Source organism: Mytilus californianus, unplaced genomic scaffold, assembly GCF_021869535.1.
Source record: "Mytilus californianus isolate M0D057914Y unplaced genomic scaffold, xbMytCali1.0.p SCAF_5, whole genome shotgun sequence".
NCBI classification, from domain to species: domain Eukaryota; kingdom Metazoa; phylum Mollusca; class Bivalvia; order Mytilida; family Mytilidae; genus Mytilus; species Mytilus californianus.
Window position 1 is genome coordinate 72208944 of NW_026262701.1, and position 7647 is coordinate 72216590.

The following is a 7647-nucleotide window of genomic DNA, read 5'->3' on the forward strand; positions in this document are numbered from 1 at the left end:
ATCAGCTGATATACCTCCAGATAGATTTTTATATTAACTTCTATTCGCACGACCTCTTGTAATACCCAAAGAAAATGTGTGCACAAAAACAATTTAGAAAAGAAAATTGACGAAACTATAAGTTTCAAAATAACACAAACATATTTAGTTACAATAGAAAAATGTCAGAAAAAATGTCTTTTTAATTGACGTATTAGGCTAGAAACTGTCGAAGGACTCTGAAATCCTGGCCCCTCCCCAGTTTCTAAGTTTCATACAAATATATTTGATAGTTTGTGAAGTTGACCTAATAATGTACGATTGATTGTTGCACCATTAACGTTCAGTGGCAAGTATTTCGTGCATGTTCAGGAATAGAACAAATTAACAATTAATACAATAGGTAAAGTTTTCGCAAAGTTGGTCGACTTGAATGGACTTTGGTAAACTTCGTCCTCCCCAAGTTTCTAAGTTTTTTTTTCTTTCTGACATTGGCCTAATATTGCATGATTGGTTGTTGCTTGCTTAACGTAAAGTGGCAAATATCTCATGGATATTTAGGACTGGAACAAATTAAAGATTAACACAAAAGATAGGTTCTGCACTGGAAGTTTGGGCTACCACTGGAAAATGAGGATGTTTGAAAAGGGGATAGGGGCAGGCAGTTTGCTTTGTACCAGGCCATCTACGGACTCCTCATGGAGTTGTTGCAAGGGTTCTTTAACGTGCAGGGACTTTGTCACTCTCCCTACACGCGACGTCGGATTTAACAACCTCGGTTTCAATGTCTTCTTGTCTATAAAAATAAGAACAATTTTTAAAGACCTAAATTGTTTTTTAATTACATTATATGACATACCCAAGGACAAGCTTTATCTTTGTCCTTGGTATGTACCAAAGTTTCGTTAGACACATCATACACTATATTAGTTTCTCCATCTACATCATTTACAGAAAATTTATATTTTCCTGTCCCACTCAAAAATGTGACTGTATTGACATAAGCATCAGTTACTTTCAACGTTGCATTTTTCCAACAACTTTTATCAGGAGCAATTTCTAATGTTTCCTTGGCAGCATTGAGATGCTTACGAAGAGATTCTTTTTTCTTTCCTCCTTTGGTTCCTGAAACGCCGCAGTAACGCATGACTGCGTTTTCTATTATATCTTTCGTTATTTCAGGAGCATTTATAATATCATCGATGAATTTCATATAAATTGTTTCCACTATTTCGACTTTTCCATAATGTGGACAAGTTTCGTACACTATAAATTGTCTGTCCCCACGACCACAATAAATACACAAATAACTATGATCAGTGTCCCTGACTAGAATTTCTGAATTAGCTAAAACGTATGGGTCGTTTTTAGCAATTATGTAATCAACTATACCGGAAAGCATTCTCTGCATAGAAATCATGTCTTTGTAATTGTTGGCCCTCCGTCTATAAAATTCCATTACCCGGCTAATCAAATTATCGTTTACTCCGTCAACTTGTATTATTTCCATGTTTTTTTTCTTTTCACATTTTTAATAAATCTGAAAGAGATGAACATTATTATCCATAGCAGTTTTTTGAGAGCACCAATGATCACACATTCCAATATTAGTTTTCTGATATGTAGTTAGTGGTTTCTTTTTTAAAGAATTTATACCCATCACACTTATTATTCTGGTTTAAAGTACACAATAAGAGGATATTATGTTAAATTTGAAAACTATGTTATCGACCTTCAACCTCAAATTTTAGGGTTTTGTCCCATTCTTGTAATATATTCTAATAGAAACTAAAAACAAATCAGTCATCAGTCTAATCAATGTGAATCAACCTGAAATCATTTCCCCAATTAAGCGTGCATGTAGCCTAACAAACTATTAAAGTCATGGGAGATAAAAAAAAAAAAAAAAAACCCATATTTACAAACTATACTTACATTTAAGGTAAAATTAATAAACTCAAATTAGTAAGAATTTTGTTTATTAAAAACTTCCGGTCGTTTTGTACAATTGGTTCATTCTTGCGATCGATAGAAATCAATTTCAACGAATACAAAAGAATCATTCGTTGGAATATCTTCAAAGGGTTTCACATTTCATTCAAAACATATGTAAAAATCGTTAATATATTTAAAGACAAACAGATGATTTCAACCAGAGTATGCATAACATATTTTATATTTAATGGATGCATAAAAATAGATTATGAAATCCATAGAATATATATACTGTCAGATATGAAATAGTATCACCAAAATACTATCGCTATCGATATGCGAGTAGCATTGGTTTAATTAATTCCTCAAAAGTAAATTGTTCATATGTTATTTTTACGAACATAAATAACACGCTGGAGAAATAAAAATTAAAACGCGTAACTTTATAGAAAAACTGGTTCCAATTAGAATGACAACAATTTAAATATGGTATATTTTGACGGATTCCTTGAATATTAGGGTGTAACTAGTATAAGTTTGTTTTGCCATTATAATGTTGTTGTATTATGTTTATTTTTCATGTTTTTGTTTTCCTTCCTACGGTTGTAATGGCAGTAAAACAAGGGAAAATATACAGTAAACATTTGAGCGAAACATGCATGATCAATCACGAATAACACAAATCTGTACAACTTAAAACCAAAATATTATGCATTAAAACCAAATTATTGTTTTAGGCTAGACATTTTCTTCATCCCAGTATACAATCATACATTTAAATTTTCCTTATTTCTATTACCTTTATAACATATTTATAGGAAACATTGTTAACAGTGTATTTATTCATAATTTAATCCCGATAATCTGGTTACCATAAACATATAGATACCCCTTATACCACTAACATAGATAAACCGCAATTTCAACGAAATGGCATTGTAAAACAATTTTAAATCGATATTGTGTATAAAAAACAACAAAGAAACCACGATTAAAATTTAATACGACAGACGCGCGATTCGTCCACACAAGACTCATCAGTGGCACAGTTGAAAGGTTAAAACCCAACTTCGGAGTCCATTTGATTAATGTAGTTAATGTTATTTTCAGGGTTAATTTTTTTATCAATATCGGCAAATAAACAGACATTTCATAGTCTAAAACGAGATTTTTAAAAGAAACAACTTCTGCGCATGTTTATTCATCAAATTGAAAGCATATGAATTCAAACATACCCTTCCGATGCAACTAAAACACGTCTTTCACCATTTATTACAATTGACAGATGCATCAAACCTTCATTTCCCCATGAATTAAACAACATAAGTATTGGTAAAATTAAACCTGTAAGATGTTCAAATCATGCATTCCTTTCCTACTAATGTGACAAGAAAATTCAGATCCCAATGTTTGATTGCTTTCTTAAGATTTACCGTCGTGGCACTTATTCTAAGAATTATAAATTCAACAGCAACAGAACCAAATGATGGACAATTATCGGGCTAAATGATGCACCAATCAAGGTTTTTTCCAGACCGCTTGAATTCACGGCAAATCATTTGTAGATTCATTAAAAAGGCTTTGGAAAAGGTATATGTGGACACCAATTGTAAGCAACTTTGCAAAATTCAATTAACTGTACTGGTAATTATAAACAAATAATGCACAACATTCTTTCATATATGGTCTGAGTATATATAATCCCGCCTATTGAAAAAGCCCCTATGTTGTCATTGTCATTTTTGTGTTTATTTGTGTAAAATCTTTTCAAAGTCAAAAGGTAAAAGCATCTTGCAAAGTTTTTTTTTATTTCACTATACATTCTGTCACTCAATAACCCACCATTCAATGCGTGCTAACATCTCATATATCCCAGTGAACTTGAATTTAAGGATATTACAAAAGTGGAAGGTCTGCTTCATATCTTGATCTGTTCCTCGATATTGAGACGAGATGGACGACTCCAAACTAGAATCTATGACAAACGTGATGATTTCAACTAACCATTTCTCAATTTCCAATTTCTCAACAGTACAATAACCTCTGCTCCACCGCATGGCGTTTAAATATGTTAGTTAATACGACACGCTCTTGCTGTCATGAAATAGAAGGTCACACTATGCAGACTTCATTTACAGGGGTGTGCTCCTTACACAAAACTACTCCACCAGAGTTGTCAGGGAGAACGAATGAAATCGACATCATTTCGGGACCTTTTATAGCTGACTATGCGGTATGGGCTTTGCTCATTGTTGAAGGCCGTACGGTGACCTATAGTTGTTAATTTCTGTGTCATTTGGTCTCTTGTGAAGAGTTGTCTCATTTGCAATCATACCACATCTTCTTTTTTAGCTCACCTGACCTGAAAGGTCAAGTGAGCTTTTCTCATCACTTTGCGTCCGTCGTCCGTCGTCCTGCGTCCGTCGTCCGTCGTCCGTAAACTTTTACAAAAAACTTCTCCTCTGAAACTACTGGGCCAAATGCACCCAAACTTAAACACAATCATCATTCAAGTATCTAGTTTAAAAAATGTGTCCGGTGACCCGGCCAACCAACCAAGATGGCCGCCATGGCTAAAAATAGAACATAGGGGTAAAATGTAGATTTTGGCTTATATCTCTGAAACCAAAGCATTTAGAGCAAATCTGACATGGAGTAAAATTGTTTATCAGGTCAAGATCTATCTGCCCTGAAATTTTCAGATGAATCGGACAACCCGTTGTTGGGTTGCTGCCCCTGAATTGGTAATTTTAAGGAAATTTTGCCGTTTTTGGTTATTATCTTGAATATTATTATAGATAGAGATAAACTGTAAACAGCAATAATGTTCAGCAAAGTAAGATCTACAAATAAGTCAACTTGACCAAAATGGTCAGTTGATCCCTTAAGGAGTTATTGCCCTTTATAGTCAATTTTTAATCATTTTTCGTAAATTTTTGTAATCTTTTACAAAAATCTTCTCCTCTGAAACTACTAAGACAAATTTAACCAAACTTGTCCACAATCATCATTAGGGTATCTAGTTTAAAAAAAGTGTCCGATGACCCCGCCCGCAAACCAAGATGGCCGACATGGCTAAAAAATAGTACATAGGGTAAAAAGCAGTTTTTGGCTAATATCTCTGAAACCAAAGCATTGAGAGCAAATCTGAAAAGGATAAAATTGTTCATTAGGTCAAGATCTATCTGCCCTGAAATTTTCAGACCAATCAGGCAACACGTTGTTGGGTTGCTGCCCTTGAATTGGTAATTTTAAGAAAATTTTGCAGCTTTTGGTTATTATCTTGAATATTATTATAGATAGAGATAAACTGTAAACAACAATAATGTACAGCAAAGTAAGATCTACAAATAAGTCATCATGACCAAAATTGTCAATTGACCCCTTAAGGAGTTATTGCCCTTTATAGTCAATTTTTTACAATTTTCATAAATTTTGTAAATTTTTGTAAATTTTTGCAAAATATTTTCCACTGTAACTACTGGGCCAAGTTCATTATAGATAGAGATAAAAGTAAGGAGCAAGAATGTTCAGTAAAGTAAGATCTACAAACACATCACCATCACCAAAACACAATTTTGTCATGAATCCATCTGTGTCCTTTGTTTAATATGCACATAGACCAAGGTGAGCGACACAGGCTCTTTAGAGCCTCTAGTTATAATTGCATAAGTTTCACGGTCACTATCATGAATTGGTTACCAGATACGATATGTCGGTATCTCAATTCAATGGCGACATGTTTTCGCTGTCTTAGATCTTTAGATACCAGTGAAAAAAGTCGTATGGTATGCAATTTAACCAATGGTTTCAAATTGCTGTTTTTGACATATTGACTGAGTGTGAATTCGCAATGCGGGCGATACAGGGGCCTCGGTGGCCGAGTGGTCTAAGTAGTTACTACTGTAATCACTAGCCAGTCAACACTGAGGTTGTGTGTTCGAACCCCGCTCGTGCGGGTGCACTTGACTCCAATCTTAATTGACTAGGATTGTCAGTTTTCCTATCGAAGGTCGGTGGTTTTATCCGGGCACTCCGGCTTCCTCCACCAATAAAAACTGGCCGCCACGGAATAGCCCAAAAGCGGTGCTTAAAAGTGGCGTTAAAACAACAAAAAATCAAATCAAATTAATGCAGGTGATGCATGCATAGAAGGAGACGCCTACCCTGTCGATGCACCCGATATCGCTCCTTTTTGAGTTCATACGATTCCATCAGTTTTATCTTGATTTGTCTCTTTTTAATCGATTTACGGGAATGAACATCGATAAACTGCTGTCGCCTTAGTTAATTCAGCACAATTTTTGTGATGAATTCGGGAGTAAAAATACTATAGCTTTCCACCTGTATGTAACATAAATATCAAACGCGAAACATATTATATTAATTTTAGATTTTCTGTTTGATAGGTGAATCCTGAACAACTTCAGGCTGAAAAATTTCTGTGACTTAATAATTTTACGTTTCCAAAATTATTTCGACTTTTACTATTTACAATTATACAAATGGACCAATACCCTATGCTAGTTTATAGAAAATGCTGAATTCAAATCGTTTAAAATGATAACTTCCTTTATGCATGAATACGAAGGGTAAATATATCCTTTTAAGCACGATTGTTGTCTCTATGACACATTCCCCATTTCCGTTCTCAATTTTATTTTTACCTTTTAAGTACGAGGTCGATGTGTAATTAAAAACACAAACAACGTTGTTTGTTAACGCACTTTTCAGCTCTGTGTATATTTGGTATGCATGCATAAAAAAATCTTAAATTACAGTGAACCTTTTTTGAATGAAATAATGTCACAATACGATATCCTAACATTCCGTTAATATTGATGACTTGCCTCCAAAACGTATATGTTATGTTACGTTTATGAAACATGAAGTTTCCTAAAATAACCACCGAATGAAAAGATAGTTAAAACCCATTAGGTGTATATGAATATAAGGATTAAGCATTCAATAAGTCATATTGGATTGCTCAAAAGTGCGGCAAAATGTACGAAAAGAGTAAAAATAGATGTGCGCAAAACGTCCGAGAGACAGCAACAGACAGCAACACATACACCCAAAAAAAGAAAACAAGAAGAGGTCAACATTCAATCTTCAATATAACATTAGTTCAACTCCGAGTCTAGATAAATTCTGACAAACTAGAAGGGGCCATGACAAAAAACGAAAATGATCAAAAGAAAAAAAAACACAACATGGGCATTATTGACTGGGCAGCACGAATCCCACCAAACTTGAATTTTATCTCGCACAAGAATGAAAAAGAACCGACTTCATGACCTTAATGATGAATTATTCAAAATACTTATGTATAAGATACATATTATATCTCGAAAAATCTGTTTTAAAAAAGTGAACGGGCGCAAACTGATAATTGACTTCCTTTTCCAAATAACTGTAGTGATAATGTTAGCTAGAACTTTGAACTGAATGCAATATATATATATATATATATATATGATACAAAGGTTAGAGGTCAGATAATGTTTGTTTAGAACAGAATAAATCTAATACGCAATAGAAGGTCTTGTTTCTTGTTAATTAAACATCTACTGGTGATTAATCCTAACCATGATCATAGAACACCTTCCGTACATCAAATTTTTCACATTTCTCTAACAAATAAACATGTAAGAAGGTGAAGAATAAGATTAAATAGTTAATAATAAGGTTACATTTGTTACGTCATGTTTAGGATGTTTTAAAATCACCTGT